The sequence below is a fragment of the Leptonychotes weddellii genome, chromosome 1 (assembly GCF_054177405.1).
Source record: "Leptonychotes weddellii isolate Sample4059 chromosome 1, ASM5417740v2, whole genome shotgun sequence".
Taxonomy (NCBI): Eukaryota; Metazoa; Chordata; class Mammalia; order Carnivora; family Phocidae; genus Leptonychotes; species Leptonychotes weddellii.
Genome location: NC_138369.1, coordinates 126270252 through 126290441, shown reverse-complemented (window position 1 = coordinate 126290441; position 20190 = coordinate 126270252). Strand labels below are relative to the sequence as shown.

General features: G+C 46.9%; 1 long non-coding RNA gene across 1 annotated transcript; it reads left to right on the top strand.

Annotated features, from left to right (window-relative positions):
• The first annotated feature begins 2970 nt into the window (after positions 1 to 2970).
• On the top strand, positions 2971 to 5991 carry LOC145723583 (uncharacterized). The gene is made up of 2 exons (XR_014148791.1): positions 2971 to 3879; positions 5059 to 5991. It is a non-coding gene; the product is annotated as an uncharacterized LOC145723583 (long non-coding RNA).
• Positions 5992 to 20190: the final 14199 nt, after the last annotated feature.

The following is a 20190-nucleotide window of genomic DNA, read 5'->3' as shown; positions in this document are numbered from 1 at the left end:
TTCCTCATGTCTTGACTGGGGAAGCGGGGCTGCTCTCAGTGATACAAAATGAAGGATTTCTTATAGGGATTAGACTTTACATCATTGGGAGAGAAGCCGTGAAAGAAAAGGTCTGAAAAAGAAAAGTTACACTAACTGGGGATGGCAAAAGGCAACTGGTGAAGAACTTTGGGGGAGACTCTTGCCTCTGGCTCTCCTGGTTGTTTCTGAAGTCAGTGCAGGGGCAGCCAGTCAAGAAGACAAGCTGGAGGGCGCCTGGGTGGCTCAGTCGGTTGGGCAACTGCCTTTGGCTCAGGTCATGATCCTGGAGTCCCGGGATCGAGTCCCGCATCGGGCTCCCTGCACGGCGGGGAGCCTGCTTCTCCCTCTGACCCTCCCCTTCTCATGCTCTCTGTCTCTCATTGTCTCTCTCGCAAATAAATAAAATCTTAAAAAAAAAAAAAAATTAAAAAAAAAAGTGTTTAAAAAGAAGACAAGTTGGATCTGAAGCAGGACCGAGCAAGGACAAGCTGGGACCCATGACCATCTCTCACCACATCTAACCCTGACAACGGGGGTGGCCTACCGAAGAAGCTCATTCCACCCACCACAGAACTGCACACATGCCTGCCCCAGGACTCAGCAGGAGCTGGTGGGGCCGCAGAACGGGCTCCTTCTCCATGACAAGGGGGTGAGCGAGCAGATCAGTGCGCGTGAGCCATGGTGGCGCTGGACGTCCCACACAGACCTGCAACTGGAATGACTGTTCCCTCACTCTGCCTTCCAAATCTCATGCCAGTTTCTCTTATTCTAGTTGTAGGGCCAACTGGAAGGAGGGCCATACAAAGAAGGGAAATGTAGGAAATGTCATTTGAGTTTAGCTAGTCTGGTCCAGTACAGAATCACCCCGGCTGTCAGTATTTGGTAGCTCTTATTTAAGAAACTCCGTAGCTAACCTCAGGATCAGTGCTTAGAGGGAGATGTCAAGAGAGGGGGCTGGAGAGGAGCTACGTAAGAACATGAATCAGGCTAAATTAAGACTGTTTGTGAGAGTTTACTCATAAAGTCAGGATCTGGGAAGCCAGAGGGGAGGGAAGGCTTTGCTCTAGAACATTTCTGTATTTGGCAACAATGGTGATAACCCACCAGGCTCTTAGAGGGCATTTCATGGTTTGTGAAGTGTTTTCACATCCATCATTTCATTTTGGGTGGACGGACCTTCTACTTCCTTCACTTATTCACTACATACTTCTTGACTCCCTGTCCTAGGCCAGGCTCTGCACAAGGTGTTGTGCATATGTTGCCCCGAAATAGGATATCTCCCTTCTATTTCACTCCGTCTCTGTGACAAAGGGATCGTTGCTATGTTACGTATGAAGAAATGATGGCTATAACTTTGGGGATACGGAGATGAGCAAGACCCTGCCCTTGCTCTCTGGAACAGTTTGGCAAACTTTCTCTGGAAAGGGACAAATAGTGACTGTTTTAGGCTTTGTGGTCCACATAGTCTCTGTCACAACTGTTCAGCTCTGCAACTGTAGAGAAAGCGGCTACAGCCAATACATACATGTAAATAGGTGTGACTGTGTTTCGATGAAACTTTATTTACAAAAGCAGATGGTGGGACAGATTTCACCCGTGAGCCCTAGTTAGCTCACCCCTGCACCACAAGGTCACGGGCTGGAGGAGAGACTAAAGCAAACAGCTCACTTTGAGACAACGTGGTAAAGAGATAAGTACAAAGGGCTGTGCAGGCAGAGTGCATACGTGGCTGGGAACTTGGTGAGGCCTTTGCACAGCCTTTCTAGAATCATGGCCTCTGTGGGCCCGTATTTCCAGGCCACTGCCATCCAAAAACCTGGAAATGGTTGCAGACAGATGCAGAGTGGGATACCGAGCTTGCAGCTAATCAGGGTCGACAGTCTTGCTACGAAGGCGCCTGTGGTGTGGGGGGTCATGGTCCCCTCTTTGCTTCCCCTCCTATACTAGCCATCCCCCAGTAGTTCCTTCTCGTTGGCAGTGCAGAAGCTGTGGGTTTGGCACAACAGTGCCCTGGGATAACACTTCCTCGCGTGCCACCCTCAACTTCCCCTGACTTGGAGTTTGGAAACAATACTTCCTAGTTAAGTGGGTCACCAGCTTACATCTCCTAGAATGCCCTTCGGGGAACATCCTCCCTGACAACCCTGACTCCTGCCACAGGTGCGGAATCACTCTGTTACAAGGAGGCAGGCTTCAGCTCAGTCCAAGGGAGAACTCTCTAAAATGACGGAAGCAGCCCCAAACTGGACTGGGTTGCCCCGGGCGATGAGTTTCTGACCAGTGCGGGGTTGGAGCAGTGGTGAGTGACCACCCGACCGAGAAGGACTCAGGAGCCTTTCTGTCCTGCTTTCCTATCAACTAGCTCCATGACCTTGGACAGATTTCTTGACATCTCTTAACTTGGCTTCAGTTCATCAGTTGAACGTGGAGATTAGACATCTCTCATGCAGCTGTTGGGACAATTACATGAGCATGTCTCGCAAATTCTTAGCATGCACCAACCTGGCACGCAGTGGATTCAAGACAGCCTGCGAGGGGCTCTGGCATTGGTCGGGTGGACTGAGGACTGAGGTTTACAGTTCTTTGATATGCATGTCTCATGAGAATCACTTTCTATGCATGACATGATTTCAGGGAATCCCAGAAACAAAGGGATATGGCCTCAGTGGATCTCTCCGCAGGCTTCCTAATGTTAGACATGATGAAGGAACATTTACTAACACCAAAGGATTTGATTTGGAGGAGAAAACAATTGGTGGATTTTTGTGCTTTATCGTTTTTCGTGTGTATAAGCCATTTTGGTCAAAAGGGATTCCAACATAAAGTGTTTCCATTTCCATCTGAAGGAAGTTTTGCTTTTTCAATGTCTATATTAACAGAGGTTTCATGGACGGTGGGAGGAGGGTGGGGGTGGGGAAGGACTTTCCTTTTTAAAAATTTTGCTCGCCGCCTGTTTAAAATATACTACCTCCGATGATCAGTGTTAAAAATAGGCCGCCATCTATACCAGTCCTCCACGGAATAAAGCATCTGAATTTGTGGGCAGAGGGAAGTGCAACTTCTTTTTCTGAACGCAGATGGGAAGACTCCCAAGAGACTAGTGAAGCAAGAAATTATCAAAGCTGTGGTATTTACTAAGTAACTTGGTGCAGTGCCCAGTGCCAGCCCACCGTTGTGCCAAAGCCCATTGCCCTCCCTGACCAGTGCAGAAGGGGCTCGCTGGCCTGGGAGAGAGGAAGCAGGAAGTTTGCTGAACCCAGACAGAAGAAAAAGGAGTCATTCTGGAGAGTCCCAGCAGGTGGGGGAGCCCCTTTGCACAGTGAGGCTCTTTTGACCCAGAGCATACACAATAGAGCTCTCTCAGGAGGGAGATTTTTTTTTTCCATGGGTTTCTTCTTGGCCCGTGGGATTTATTCTAAGCTGGCTTGCTCTGTGTACGAGTTGTCTTGGCCTTTGGTTTTCTTTCCTTTTGGAACCCTCGGATCTCTCCATTGTGTGCCATGTCCCTGTTAGAAGGCTGAGTCACTCTGCCTTGCCCTCTGCAGCCTCGACATTCCCCTCTGAATGCAGGTGAGCTGGCGGATGTCTGCTGGCTCAGTAGGGGAAAGGGCACCTTTATCGCCGGGTCCAAGCCCCACACACCCCCTTGGGAACACTGTGGAGGGACATCGCTTTCAGATGTGTCTGTAAAAGGCTGGCAGGAGCTGCTTAGGCCAGATGACCTTTAAAGATCTTTTCCAGTTCTGAAATTCTCGGATTCGAAAACGGTGTGTGGCCCCCAAACAATGCCACTTGAAGAAGAACAGACAGGACCGAAGCTGTGCGTGACTCTGAGGAGCCATCAGAGCTGCCTTTAAGGTCCTTGGAATACAGAAATGAGGAAGAGAGATTTGTCTTAGCATATGTGGCCTCAGAAGGCTGAAATCGTGGCTGGAATTTTATCACAGGATGAGAGTGTACATTTCAGATAGAAAAGGAACCCCAATTTGGCAGCAAGGGCCCCAGGCGGAAAGCCTGAAGACCTGGTTTTGAATCCCGACTGTCCATGTGACCCTGGGCTGGGGGGTGACCTTACCCACTGACCCCCTGTTTTCTCCTGGGTCAAATGGTGATCACGAGATTGGGCTTGCTTCTGTCTTCAGGCTTCTGCGAGCCTCAGAGAGGATACAGGAAAGTGCTTGTAAATTCTGCAATTCTATAGATTTAATCTTCTCGTCTAACCCCCTAAGAAACATGTGCGACCATACGGCTCTAAGACAGGAGCTGACAAGGCCTCAGAGATCATACTGATATAATCCCCAGGGATGATTATAGGGATCCCTGCAAGCGCTGCAGGAAAGGCATGTGGGGTCCCTCGGAGCCACGGTGCAGCCCTACCTTCCCAGTGGAGTTTCATTTGACTCTTCTTTTTTTTCCCCTGCTTATATAAATAGTACGTGCTCACCATATGAAACTTGCAGAATATGAAAAGCACAAAGAAAGCTTTAAAACATTTCCCATGATTCTGCCAGGTGGCTATATTCACGACTGAAATTTTGATGAATACCTTTCTAGTCTTTTCTCTATGAAGCTACATATTTAAACATAATTGGAATATTTTATGCAACACGTTGCATATTAGTTTTTCTTTTTGTTTGTTACGCACTTTGCCATGAAAATTCATTAAGCAGTGTTTAAGGCTTGTATAATGGTCCACCGGGTGGTTACATTGGATACCAAGGTTCTGTCTAATTTTTTGGTGTTGTAAATAACAGAGTTGAACATTCTTATACTCTGTACCAAATGCTGCAAGTGTTGCCTCACCATTAAGCAGAAGTTTCCTATAGATTTCTCCAGATGAATTTGGCCGATCTCTAATACTCTTAAGTGTCCTGGGTTTCGTAACGACTCACACATGTTTGCTGAAAGTGAAAGTCTTTTGAAAGTATTTTGCTTAAACATACATATATTTCATTAAGTATTTATTTTTGTCCTGTGTTGTTCCCAGGGATTCTTAAGGGACCTGAGTTTCATTTGTCTTTCAGGTGTAATTTTCAGATTAGACGTGTAGCAGTTGGTCCCCAAAGATGGTCTCCAAATGAACCTCACACATCCAAGTCCTGGAGGAGTTTCCTCTTGAATCGGCACTGCCCCGTGGCTCACCTGTGGGCAATTGCATGCAGCAGAGATGACGTTGCTTGACTTTTGCTGCAGGTCAGAGGAAGTCTTGCAGTTGTGGCCTGGGTCTCTGGGAACACTCACTCTGAGGAAAGTCTCAGCATGTAAGAAGTCCAATTGTCCCGAGATCATCATGCTATGAGGACTCCTGAACTAGCCACCTGGAGAGGACTGCCTACTCAGGCCCTAGTACTTTCAGCCACCCCAGTTGAGGCACCAAGCTGGAGGGATGAAGAAGCCATCTTGGACACCCAGCCCAGATGAGTCTTCAGATGATCCCAGTCCTGGCTTCCACCTGACTATAATCCAACCCCCAGTAAGAACCGCACAGCAGCTAAACCCACTCAACCCAGACACTACGCTAGGTTTGAAGGATAAAAGACAAATAGGACACAACCCTTCTCACCTTCAGGGAGCCCCGATCTACTGTGAGGACGCATGCATGAGGCAGGGACCTGATGGGATCCAACACAGGAAGAATGAGCCTCACAGTGGATGGGTCGCTCTGCCAGGAGATGAGAGGATTCTGCCTATAGAGTAGGGAAGGATTTTTTGAAAGGATGACATTGATTGGACCCTTGAAAAGCGCCTAGGAGCTTACCAGTTGACACGGTGGAAGAAGGGTGGCCCAACAGAGGGAGACTCGTGTGCAAAAAGATAGTATATCCTGGGTGGAGAAGAGCAGGTAATAAAAACCTGTGGGAGAAGCAGGTCCTGACATGACAGCCTCATAGGCCAGGTCGTAAAACAAATCTGGTCCTCCCGAAAATGGGGAGCCCATAAAGGATTTTCAGCAGGTGAGTTACATGATGAGATTTGCTCTTATATCACTTTGGCTTCCTTCTTTCATTCAACAAATGTTCACTGAGGTTCTGCCTAGTCATTGAGCCAGTAATGCTCTAGAGAAGTGATGTCCAAAAGAAATACAATGTGAGCTATGTATGTAATTTTAAATTTTCTCGTAGCAGTATTTAAAATCAGAAAAAGTAACAGGTGGAATTAATTTTATAATAGTCTATTTTACTGAACCCAATAGTTCCAAAGTATGGTCATTTCGACAGGTAATCAATAGAAAAAGCTACTGGGATATTTTACATTATTTTATTCTAAGACTTTGAAATCGGTGTGTATTTTACTTTTAGAGCTCATCTGAACTTGGACTAGCTACATTCCAAAAGCTCACCACGCACATGTGGTTTGTGGCTGTTGTACTGGGCGGGGCAGCCTCTAGATGCAGGGGACACAGTGGAGGATAAGGCAGGCGAGGTCTCTGCTCTCATGCAGCTTATATTCTAGGCGGGAAGGGTGGAGCTTGAGAATAAACTAGTAAGGAGGTAAACCAGTGCTGTCTGAGACGGTGAGAAGCAGTGTGAAAAAGAAGGAACAAGTAGAATGAAAGCATTAAGCCATGCTGGTGTGTACCTGCAGTCACGCAAGGACTTACCATGGAAGGGAAGCTTATTGTGACATCTGGGTGACCAGGTGGCGCCAGGTGTGTAGGACTTTCGGGGCAGGGCCTGTGAAGATCTGGCGGGTGCTGCAGAGGGGGGTCTGACGGAGGGAGGCTACTGCCACTGTCCGGGGGAGGGACGGCCAAGCTCCGAGCAAAGGCTGCTGCAGAGGGGGTGGAGGGGAGAGGAGGAAGCAGCGAAGTGTGTAGGCAGCACAGTGTGCAGACTTTGTGACTCACAAGAGTCCGGGTGAAGGAATCTGGGAGATTTTCAGAATTGGGGCGTAGTAAAGATGCTGGGTTTTTTTATTTTCTCCCAAGGCGCATGAGTAAAGGAGCAACATACGTATTCACACTGGGGCATGATGAGTTTGAGTGACCTGTGGGATATATGAATGGAGACGCTCAGTGTTAATAAAGGTTCATAGAATTGTCATAAAATTGTTCTTCATTCCCTCTAATCAGTCAGGGGAAAACCCCTGCTTCTCCTCCTAGCCCTTAATGGTATCTTGGACAGACTTCATCATTTTCAGTTAATGAAATCTCAGTCAAGTGAATGTACTAAAAGCCACTGAATCGTACACTTTAAAATGCTTAAAATGGTGAATTTTATGTTACGTGACTTTTATCTAAAAAAAGAATTGCAGTTGAACTTCCTTTAACTCCTCAATCTCCTGTCTGGTTCAGAGCTTGCCTGCCCCCACAGTGCAGGCTGTCTTTCCCCACTGAGGGATCCGTGTTTAGAAGGTGCAAAGCAGTTTTTGCTAGCCTCCTCTTCCTGTTCTGGGCTTCCCTGTCTTTATGAAATGGAGCAGGAAGGAGGGCCAAGGGAGGTGAAGGTCATTTTGTGTTTTGGGCCTCATGGTAGGGAGTCGTCCCTGACCTCACTCTGGTTCTTTGAGTGGCCTCCACCGATATGGTCATCTCTCCAGAAAGGGTGAATGTGTTATTCAGCCTCACGTTGGTCCCTGCTGTTACCAAGCACCCCTCAGACCAGGGCCCTGCTGGCAGTCTATGCCCCCAGCTCCCTCACTTGGCAGCTGGTGGGCAGCCCTGTGGCTCCTGTCCTTGCAATGCTCTGCACTGGCTCACTGGGAGGAGCACGAATGGCGGACGCTCATACTCAGAGGGCTGCCGGAAACCGGGGTGAGGTGTCTGTCCTTCTCTTTGCAGGCAAAGACTCGGTCCTTCCTAATCCCTGTCGATACCAGCCAGTCCCAAGAATTCTCTTGCCATTTGGGTGGTGGTGTCAGCATGGGCCTGCAGGTTGAACTTTCAGGGACTGAGGTGTCAGTCCTCCTTGCCCGAAGGCACACCAATCTCTAAGAAAGACCCCACCTCACTTGGCCTCAGAGTTGGATGTAGCACTTTCCTTCCCCACGGGGCAGAGAAGGACAAGCCTCTTCCCTGGAACAATGATGCCCTCCCCACACCTTTCTGATGAAGGAGGGTTTCAGGGTAATGGTTATCAGCAGAGCTGTTTTGGCCAGCCCTGAGTCAGCCTTGGACTGGGTTGTCAACCCTAGTCACCCACTAGAATAACCTGAGAAACTTCTGACAAACACCAGTGTGGTGCAGTTACTTTATTTATTTATTTTTAAAGATTTTATTTATTTATTTGACAGAGAGATACACAGCGAGAGAGGGAACACAAGCAGGGGGAGTGGGAGAGGGAGAAGCAGGCTCCCCGCAGAGCAGGAAGCCCGATGAGGGCTCGATCCCAGGACCCTGGGATCATGACCTGAGCCAAAGGCAGACGCTTAGGCGCCCCAGGTGCAGTTACTTTAGAAAGCATTTGCCATCATCCACTGAAGCTGAACGTTTGCCTAGCTTAGCTATGCTACTCCTGGATCTATACTCAACAGAAATGCATATACGTATGTGCCCCCCCCCAAAAAAAACACATACAAGAATGTGCATAGCAGCATTATTTGTAAGAGCTAAAGACTGCAAACAATCTACACGTTTATCAAGAAGAGTTCTATATATTGTGAGGATGGTCAGACGGTGGAATACTCTACAGCAACGAAAATAAATGAACAACAGCTCCCCCAAATAACATGGGTGAATCTTCCAAACAAAATATTGAACCAAAGAAGTCAGACGCAAAGAATGCGTATTCCACAGTTGCATTTCTAGAAATATCAAAAACAGGCAAAACCAATATCTGGTGTTAGAAATCAGAGGAGTGTTACTGCCCCGGGGAAGAGAAGCTGAAGGAAGAGGCGGGGGCATTGGGTAGCTGGGGCTGCTTTTATTCCTTGATGCAGGTGGTGGCGACATGTGCTGTTCACTTGGTGAAAATGTGCCAAGACTTTTTATGTAATTTTCTGATGTATATTATAACTACATTTAAAGGGAAATACTGGCATTGGGCCTCCATTCCCATGGGACCCTGATTGCATCGGTCTATGGTAGAGCTCAGGCTTCTCAATGGTGTCAAAGTTGTCCGGGGGATTCTAACGTGAAGTCAGGCTTGAGGAACACATGTGCCCGATTTTTGGCCTCCCTCTTTAGAGGCGGAGCCTCAGGCCCAGGACCCACAGGCCAGTCCCACTCGGCATCTGGTTATGGTGTGGGAGCCGAGGAGAGAGGCTGGGGCTGGAGGTCGGAGCGCAGAGTCATCACCTGTGGATCAGCACGGCGGCCCAAGAGTGAAGGAGTTGGGGGGATTGGTTAGAGATTGCTCGGAGTGATGGATCCCAGGGGCTGGGGTGGGTATGAAAAGAAACCATCCGAGAGTTGTAGACTTAGAGAAAACGGGGGAACCAAACACCTGGGCATCTGGATGAAGTTCCAAAACAGGTGCAGTAAATGTCAACGAGTGAGGAGAGGAAGGAAATCACGGTAAGACAACGGGTTTGGACATTCAAAAGCCCAGAGGAGAGCAAAGCAGGAGCATCGCTACTGGCCTTGTTCTCGGTGTGGGCTGCCCTCCCCCGTGTGGGGTTGGCAGTGTTCCCCCAGCACCAACTTTGACCCTTTTCCTAACTGCCTCCCTGGCAGTGGCTCAGTCCTGAGTGTGAGCATCGGGGTTGCTACCAGCCAGGTGGTCAAGCCTGGTAAATGACCCACCTTCCAGGACTCTGGGTGAAAAACTCGGGAGTTCTGGTCAGAGTAAAACAACTTCCAACAGGGCCCCGTGGAGACCCCTACAGCCCACCCGTAAGCAGGGCAGACTGGGGAGAAGGGAGAAGAGCGCTATGGGCCCACTAGTCTGGATTGAACCAGAAGGATAGGCTTTTGTTTTACACACTGGATTTTGCAGAAAATAAGAGCTTGTAATTTAATTATTGTTCAGCTTCCTTTTAGTGCTAGGAATGTGAACTTCCTCTATCTCCTCAGTTGAGCAACAAGTGAGTAAAGACTCCCAGCCCCACTGGGAATGCAGCTGGCTCCCTGGGGTTTTACCCTTCACAAGCCTCCCCCCTTTTGTCTTCTCACCCCCACAACTCAGCTTCAGAAGGAATCGTGTCTTCAGGGGCCCACAGGGCTGCCCCACGACCAGTGCTCACAGAACATGGGGAAGCCTGCATCAGCATGCTGCCCTGTGTCCAGCTCCCCGAAGGGGTCTGCTGACTTTTTTTTTTTTTAAGATTTTATTTATTTGACACAGAGAGAGTGACAGCGAGAGAGGGAACACAAGCAGGGGGAGTGGGAGAGGGAGAAGCAGGCTTCCTGTGTAGCAGGGAGCCCAGTGTGGGGCTCGATCCCAGGACACGGGGATCATGACCTGAGCTGAAGGCAGACGCTTAACAACCGAGCCACCCAGGCGCCCCGGGGTCTGCTGACTCTTACTAGGGCACAGAACACCAGGAAAAGAAGATGGGGCCCTTGTGAGCACCTGCAGCCACCGGAAGAGCGACGCTGGTCCTGGGAACACAGCTGGGATCTTCATGGCCTCAGAAAAGGAAGCAGGACCAGGACTTAGCAAGGGAGCCCAGACTGTCCCCACCCCAAGTGGGCCAGAAACATTGTGAGCTGCCCTCAATAAAGCATGTTACTATTTCAACTTCTAAAAGCAAAATTATATTGTGGCCCCCCAAAGCAATGACGTCCTCTGTTCACAGACCCACATGTGGAGAACTTTTCTGAATAATATTCCTCTGCTCCGTGGGTTTGACAATGTAGACACGGAGGCCCAGAGAGAAGTGACTTGCCCGAGGTCACAGAGCTGGTTAGAGGCAGGTGTGGTTGGTGGAAAGGACAAATCGAGGTCTGACCCCCACAAACTGGGGTCAGATAAGATGAGGACTGATCCAAACTCTGCTATGTGACCTTGGGCAAATTCACTAACCTTTCATTTTCTCATCTGTAAAATGGGGTAAAAAATACCTACCTAGCAAGGTTATTGTGAGGGCTACGTGAGAAGAAATGTATATAATGCCCGACACAAAATGGGCACTCACTAACTAGTGGGTATTATTATATTAAATGTAACTGCCTTTAAGTATGTAGTCCCTTAAATGGGAGATAGAAACTCACAGCAAAAGGGCTATGTTGGTCATCGTCTAGGTATCATTGGGTGCTTGGTGGAAATACTGCCCTTGGGAGTGATGTTTCCCTGGAGCTTCTCTTAATGGTTCTGGAGAGAGTCCTTCTTGTCCTGCGTGAGGTTTGCCACGGTGACTGCTGTCCCAGCCAGGGAATAGCTTCTGAATGAACCACTGTGAAGCCTCCATCACCCACTGACAGACTGACCGGTGATCAGACCACCAATCTTGCAGGCATCTCATTCATTCACTCATGCATGCATTTCATTCATTCATCCAGTCAACAAATATTTGAGCACCTGTTCCCTCCAGACACTATTCTAGGTGCTGGGAACCCAGCAGTGAACAAGTAAAATCCCTACCTTCATGGAGCTTGCATTCCAGAGCATTCTAACAATTCAAAGGAAAGTGGCAACAGGACTAATGCCAGGCTCTGAGGCCCTTCTGTTTAGAAGGCTCTTCTCTTCACCTGCCTTGGACCCTCTCTCCGCGCCCCTCCCACAGCAACTGTCTCTGTCTCCTTCATTTTCACGGTTCTCTTTCCCTAAGCCATTCCTTTTTAACTAGGGAGAATTAAAGCAAAACAGCATTTGTGTTTAGAAGCAGGGAATATGATACTTTGTGTAGTGATGGAGAAGTCAGAAAAATTAACATTTTATAAATCTCTTCTCTAACATGTGCCTTCAGGCTAATTAAATTAAGTGGCTTTTCCCTTGTGTGTATTACAGCTGATGAATTTCTTTCTGAGCATAGCTAGCCCGCATCCGAAGGGCCTCCTCCCCCCTGGGGCCCAGGTTTTGGGGTGTGTCTTTTATAGCAAACACGGCACCCCTGACCCCACCTCCTTTATCACTTGACTCTGGCTGTGAAAAGAAAGAGAAGAAAAGTAGGTTTGTTTAGTGGGCGCTCTTTTCTGAAACCAACAGGGAGAACAGGACTTGAAACAAGAGGAGTCTGCATTTGGGGTCAATGTTTAACCAGCTAGATTAATAAATTCTAGAAGGAGGAAACAGCCAGGGAGTAAAGAGGTAAGAAAAAATGTCTCCCTGTGGTTCAAAAGCCAACTGAAGTTTATCGAGATCCATGACCTGTGGTTAAAATGTCCTCCGAGGCAGGCTGTCATCTGCTTCCCACCTGAAATGCTTCTGCCTTGCTAGAGAGCCACCTGGCTCTGCTCTTCCGCTCGGGGGCCCTGAGGTGTGGGAGCCCCACACCGACCCGCATTGCGCCCCGCCACACCGGACTCCCCAGAACCGCCCCTGCCATAGAAGTCCCCAGGCTCTGCCCCAACTCCACAGACTCCTTCCCTGGGATCTGCCTCCTGTCCCTGCGGACTCTTCACCCCAACACAGCTTCCACTGGTTTTTAGAATCGAACAGAGAGCTTTGGGCCAGATGAGACCTTTTGGCTGCTATGAATCAGGACAGCAGGGCCACCCCGGCCTCTGCCCTGACTTGCATGAGTTTTGGCAGGTTGCTTGCCCTCTCCAGGCCTCCAGTTCCCCTGCTGTCAAAATGACAGTATTGGGCCCACAGCAGTCGTTGGCAAACTTTCTCTATAAAGGGCTGAATAGTGAGTATTTTAGGTTTCTGGGTCGCACGGTTGGTATCTGTCTCAACTATCCCATTCTACCTTGTAGTGAAAAAGCAGCCATAAACAATATGTAAATGATGGGGATGGCTGTATGCCAATGAAACTTTATTTACAAAAACAGGTTGTGAACAACATGGACCAGTAGGCTGTAGCCAGTGGATCCAAGAACTAGAGTTCTGAGGAGCTTTGCATGCACAAGTATTATTTAACCCTTCGTTATTTTACAGAGAGAAAATTCCGGCTCAGAGATGCTAAAAGATGGTCTTGCAGCCACCAAGTATGTTAGTGATGGAGCTGGAACGAGAAGTCAAGTCTCCTGGCTCTAGTCCGTTCCAGCCCTCAGGTCTCCTGGGGCCGGGGTGGGGGGTGGGGGAGGAGCGCTCTCTTGTCCTGTTCCAGTAGGGCTCTCTGGCCGGCTGGGGGCCCCAGACTGAATTGGATGAGATAAGGGACACTACAGGAAGAGGCGGGGCAGGCGGGCAGAGGATATTATTCTGTTCATTGTGAATCTGGGAAAACTGTGGCTTAGGAGAGGCAAGTCCCTTCATATTCCATGTCATAACCTCATGCTTCCGATCTGCACATGCTGACCTCCTTTTCACCCAGATGGTGCTGCAGGAGGAAGGCCCCACCAGCGTGTGTTCTTCCTGTGTGTCTGAATGTTCCACCAAAGGGGGCTCCTCCCAGGAGATCGGCTCCTGGGCCCGTTCTTCCGTGGCAGAAGTGGCGTGGCTGGCTCAACGCAGCTGTTTATTGTTACGCTTCTGCGACATGCTTCCCTTCAAACAACCTCGTGTCAATTTGTTTGGGACTTACTGTTCCTTGGCTGAAGACCCAGAAGCTTTTATGATACTAATCTGTTTTCCTCTTTGCCCTCCCCCCGCCCCCCCGCCTTTGCTCTGCGGAGGGGAGAGGCTGTGGATGAGGTCCCGTGGGGTGAAGTGACACTGCTTTCACTCGGAATCGCAGTCTTTTCACACGCTGGGGTGATCCTTTTTTCCATACTCCACTCTCCATGCCCTGCATGCCCCCCACCCCCCAGAGGACCCTGGCCATGGCGTTCTGGAGCAACTGTACGTCCCCATCACAACTGCAGCCACTGTGACTTCTAAAAGTGAGACAATGCACCCGGTCTGCATTCACTGAGCTCCAAGGAGCAGCCCAGTTCTCTTTGTTGTGACAGGATTCTATCACAGGCAAATTTATATGAAAGAAATGAAACCCAGGAATCGGGACTTTTTTGGCAGGTGAGGAAGTAAGATTTTTCAGAATTGGCTTTAGTGTGAGTCTGGATTTGGGAGCTAGACTGGCTCTAGGGTGTCATCCACAGAAGCCTCCCCCAGGAAAGTATATGAAATCCATGGTCAGCTCACATAGTCTAGCTGCAGGATCAGCTCAAGATGATCCCTATCTGGAGTCATAGACCTTCAGGCTAGTTTTGGAGGCTATTGAAGGTATGAATATAGGGTCCTGCATACAGCCAGACGCCCCAGCTCTCCCTCATACACCCTAAGGTGAACTACACTGGGTGGAACTGAGTTCTCTGGGTGACTGCTTCTGGGGCTTTGTTGCCCACTCTTCCCATCCATACCCCATATTCCTGTCAAACTCAAATGCAGCAATCCCTGACTGGCCCTTGCTTTTTAGCACCCGCCTTTGCTGACTATGCCACCCTCTGCTTTGAACGCTCATCCCTTTTCTGGGTTGTTCCCATTAGTCCTTCAGCCTCCAAATCATATGGCTCATACCATCCCCTTCTTTATATTTCGGTTATGTGTGCCCCACAATGCCCTGCTAGACAGTGTATTCTTTAGGGCAGGGACTCTATCCAATTTATCACTATATCCCCATTTCCTCCTGTGATCTTTGGGGTAACCACTGAAGGAGAGAGCAGATGAGTGAGTACATGACCTTGCAAGGATTGGTAGTCATGGGACAGGTGAACAGTGGACCCCATAATGTATGATAGCTGTGACTTTATTTGGAAATAGGGTCTTTGCAGATACAATTAAGTTAAAGATCTTGAGATGAGATCATCCTGGATTTAGAGTAGTCCCTAAATTCTTATAAAAGATGGAAAAAAAAGAAGACACAGAGATGCATGGAGGGGAAGGCCATTTAAAGATGGAGGCTGAGGTTGGAATGATACATCTATAAGCCAGGGAACACCAAGAATTGTCAGAAGCTACGAGAAAGGCATGGGACAAATTTTCTCTCAGAGCATCCAGAAGGAACCAACCTTGTTGACATTTTGATTTCAGACTTCTGACCTCCGGAACTGTGAGGGAATAACTATGTTGTTTTAAGTGATTAGTTTGTGGTAATTTGTTATGGCAGCCCTAGAAAACACAAGGAGGGAAAACTTCCCAACAAATTTTGTGAGGTCAGAATTACTCTGATACAAACCCGGATGAAGAAATTACGAGAAAAGAAAACTACAGACCAGTATCTCTTATGACATAGAAATCCTCAATATAATACTAGCAGATCAAATCCAGCAAATATAAAAAGTATCATATGCCATGACTAAGTGGGACTTACCTCATCTGAGGACTGCAAGGTTGATTTAGAGTCCAAAAAACAATTAATGTAATGTACCACATAAATAGACATTAAAAAATACACAATCATATTAGTAGATGCAGAAAAAACATTCAACAAAATCCAACACCCCACCATTCATGATCAAATACCCAACAAACCAGAAATAGAAGGAGGCTTCCTAAACTTCCTAAAAGCTATCTATAAAACAAAACAAACACACAAACAAACACAAAACAAACTCACAGCTAACATTATACTTAATGGTAAAAGAACCATTGTTTTCCTCTAAGATCAGGAAGAAGACAAGGATATCCACTCTTGCCACTTCTATTCAGCATTATACTAGAGGTTCTAGCCAGGGCAATTAGGCAAGAAAACAGTAAAAGGCACTGAGATTGGAGATATTTGCAGATGACATGATTTTGCATATGAAAAATTTTAAGAAATCCCTAAAAAGCTATTAGAACTAATAAGCGAGTTCAGTAAAATGAAATTTAAAAAACAATTTAATTACAATATCATCAATAATAATAATAATATATGTAGGAATAGATTTAATAAAAGAAATGCAAAACTTACACTCTGAAAATTATAAAAAAATTGTTGAAAGAAGTTAAGAGTAAATAAATGGAAAGATATCCTATGTTCATGGATCAGAAGACTTACTGCTGTTGAGTTGACAACACTCCCCCTACAGATTCAGTGCACTCCCTCAAAATCCAAGCTGGATTCTTTGCAGAAATTGATAAGCTGATCCTAAAATTCATATGGAAATTTGAGGGACTTAGAGCAGTCAAGACAATCTTGAAAAAGAAAGATATTAGAGGACTCACATTTCCTGATTTCAAAGATTACCACAAAACTACAGCCATCAAGACAGTGTGGTACTGGTATAAAGATCAAAGGAATAGAATTGAGAGTCCAGAAGTAAACCTTCACATTTATGATCAATTGATTTTTGACACAGGTACCAAAACAATTCAATGAGAAAAGAATAATATTTTCAACAAATGGTGCTGGAACAACTGGATATCCACATGTAAATGGAGAAATTGAACCCATTTCTCATACCATACACAAAAATTAACTCCAAATGGATCAGAGACTTGAATGTAAAGTGAAAACTGTAAATTCTGAGAAGAAAACATAGGGGTAAATCATCATGAGCTCGGATGAGGCAATGGTTTCTTGGACATGACACCAAAAGCACTCACAAGAAAAGAAAAAAATAGATTGAGTTGGGCTTCATCAACATTAAAAATATTTTGTACTTCAAAGGACACCATCAAAAAGGTAAAAAGACAACCAAAAGAATGGGAGAAAATTTTTACGATTCGTATATCTGATATGGGATTTTTATCTAGAATATATAAAGAACTCTTAAAGCTCAATAATAAAAAAGGCAAATAACATAATTGAGAAATGGGTAAAAGATCTGCATATTTCCCCAAAGACTATATACAATGGCCAATAAGCACATGAAAAGATGAATAATTAGTCATCAGGAAATGCAAATAAAAACCATGAGATGCTTTTTTTTTTTTTTAAAAAAGACTTATAAGTAACCTCTACACCCAACATGGGGCACAAACCTACAACCCCAAGATCGAGTCCCATGTTCTACCGATTGAGCCAGCCAGGCGCCCCATGAGATGCGTCTTTATAGCCACTAGGATGGCTATAATAAAAAGGACTGATGATAGCAAGTGTTGGTGAGGATGTGGAGAAATTGGAATTCTCATCCACTGCTGGTAGAAATGTAAATGGTACAAACTATTGTTGGAAAACAATCTGGAAATTCCTCAAAAGGTTTAAACATAGCTGCCATAGGACCTAAAAAATTCTATTTCTAGGTATGTACCCAAGAGAAATGAAAACATATGCCCATTCAAAAATGTGTATGCAAATATCCACGCAACTTTACACGTCATAGGCAAAAAGTGGAAACAACCCAAATATCAATCAACTGAAGAATGGATAAAAAATGTGGCATTTGCATACATTAGAATACTTTCCAGCAATAGAGATGATTGAAGTAATGACACATGTTACGACATGGATGAACCATGAAAATATCAAGCTAAGTGAAAAAAGCGGATCACAAAAGGCCACATACCATATTTATATAATATTCTATTTACAGAAAATTCCAGAATAGGCAAATTTATAGAGATAGAAAATAGATGAGTGGTTTCCCTGAGGTGAAGGGGTGTCAGGGAGTGGGAGAAATAATGGGGTCACTGCTAAAGGGTAGAAGGTTTTGTGGGGGTTCGGAAAATATTCTAAACTGGATTGTGGTGGTGGTTGCACAACTCTGAGAATCTGCTAAAAACCGTTCAACTGTACATTTGAAATGGGTGGATTGTATGGCATGTGAATTATATTTCAATAAAACTGTTACCAAAATATTTTATGTATATATTGATAAAAGAAGACTAGAAATAGATACCCAAAATGTGTGGTGGGTGATAGGTGATACATATTTTCTACTTTTCTATAGTAACCAAATTTTTGTCATTGCACATGGTTTGCTTTTTTTTCTTATCATCATGAAAATTAAGATTATAAAAAATTAATAAGCATGAGGCTGGATGGTTCTCTTCTTCTCTTTCCCTTCCTTTTGCTTTCCTCCTATGGCTGATTGATTACTAACATGGCACCTGAATTGTACTGAAATGCAATTAAAAATGGAGGCTATCTTAGAAGCAGGGGCACTTTATCTAGTAAATAGATCCTTTCTCTACAGCATCCTTGACAAAAGGGTCCAGCCTCCACAAACCCCAACTGTGACGGGGAGCAAGCCCACTTTGTCCCTAGGCATCAACTTCCTGAGGACTAGCTTAGAAGGTTCTGCTTTGTGTTGAGCTGAAGTATTTCTCCCCTAAGCTTTCTTCATTGGTCTCATTTTACCTTCTGGAGCCACACAGAAGCAGTCTGTTTCTCTTCCACATGACAGTCCTTCAGATATCTGTAGATAAACAGCAACTCCTGAGGCTTCCCTGCTTCAGACCAAACACTCACAACTCCTTAATGGCTCCTTATGTGATATACGTATCCCTCGAAATTCTGAATTGCACGCAGCAGAAACCCACGTTAGCTGCCTGAGGTAGAAAACACATTGCCATTAAGAGGGAACGAAGGTGTTCACAGAATGGGCAGGGAGGTTGGAAATCCTGCTTGAGAAATGGGTGGGACAAGGGGTGTTCAGACAGCCGGAAACACCCTGACACTTGTCCAGAAGCATCCTGGGCGGGGAGGGGCACGCTGATGTCAAGTGGAACGCATACCACCACAAGGGAGGAAGCCACCATGGCCTTTCTAAATTGTAAGTGCTGAATTACCCATGAGGGTAATGGAGGGAGCCGCAGCTATTTCTCAAGAACACTTTGGGCAAGATAGGTGCTAGAATTTATCTAGCACTAATTTGCCTTGTAGGTCAGCTCAGCTTTCTCTAAAGCATCAGCCAGAGATGGTATCGTGGACACGATGTTTGTGCCCTCTCCCCGCCCTAGTTCATCTGTTAAAGCCCTAACCCCCAATGTGACTGTGTGTGGAGATAAGGCCTGTGAGGAGGTGATAAAGTTAATTTTTTAAAAGATTTTATGTACTTATTTATTTGAGAGAGAGCAGAGCGTGAGAGAGAGCTGAGCAGGGAGCCTGATGGGAGGGCAACTTGATCCCAGGACCCTGGGACCCTGACCTGAGCCGAAGGCAGACGCTTAACAGATTAAGCCACCCAGGTGCCCCAAGAAGAGATCAAGTTTAAATGAGGTTATCAGGGTGGGTCCCTAATCTGATCGGGCTGGTGCCTTATAAGAGGAAGAGACACAAAGGTGCTCTCTCTCCACCATGTGAGAACACGGCCAGAAGGTGGCCATCTGAAAGCCAGGAGGAGGGTCCTCCTCAGGAACTGAATCTTCAGGTACCTGGATCTCAGACTTCCCAGTCTCCAGAACTGTGAGAAATAAGTGCGTGGTGTGTAAGCCAGCCAGTCTGTGGGATTTTGTTATGGCAGCCCGAGCCGACTCAGACAGAGGGGTTGGTGGTAGTTACGTGTTTGCAAATACCTGGAATTTCTACAAAAATTAGCAGCCCTTTGAGAGACATGAAAGCACGGTCACGACCCAGAGTTTTCCCATTCAAGTACCAGACGTGTTCTCCTGGTGGTGGTTTTGCTGTAGTTTAATCCAGGGAACACGAAATTAAGAGAAAAATTAATCCTTCAAGAAAACACAGGGTTGTCGCATGTTAGGAATCCTGTGGGGCAGTGGTTCCAACCCTAGTCCTGAGATAGGCACGAGACGAGCTGCCTGGGAAGCTTTCTAAAAATATAGATTCTCGGCTGCACCCTCTGGGAGTCTAATTTCATCAGTCTGGGGAAGGAACCTGGCAGTCTGTGTTTTGGACAGGTGCCCCAGGAGTTGGGGACTGGGAGCCCCGCTCTGGGCAAGCAAGCTCTTCATTCTGCAGAGAGGCTGAGGAGGAAGACCCTGGGCCCAAGGTCACCCAAGCTTCTCCAGGTTCCATCTAGACCAGGACCCGGGGCCAAGTATTTGTCTCTGTGTGCACAGTACTGACTTGTCCTCTGTGTGGGAGAGAGCCCTGACTACAGCCACCACCACTGGTGGTGGAGAGGGGGGCACAGAGGTCCGTGATGAGAGCAAGGCACGGGGTCGGGGGTGCAGCAGGGATTCTGGCTGAGGGAAGCAGTTACAGTTTTTCTGGGAACTGCCAACCCAGAGCTGGGACTTAAAAGGTAAGTAGAAATGCATAAGCAAATGGGGTGGAAGCGGACTGGGTGGAGGGAGCCGCTTGAGCCAACCCCCAGCAGGCGGTGGGAATGGGTCGGCAGAGTAAAGGAAGACACGGTGGCCCTGCGTGGCTGCTGCTGGCCCGTTCGGAGCACTGGGCGCCTTGGATGCGCTGGGAGCC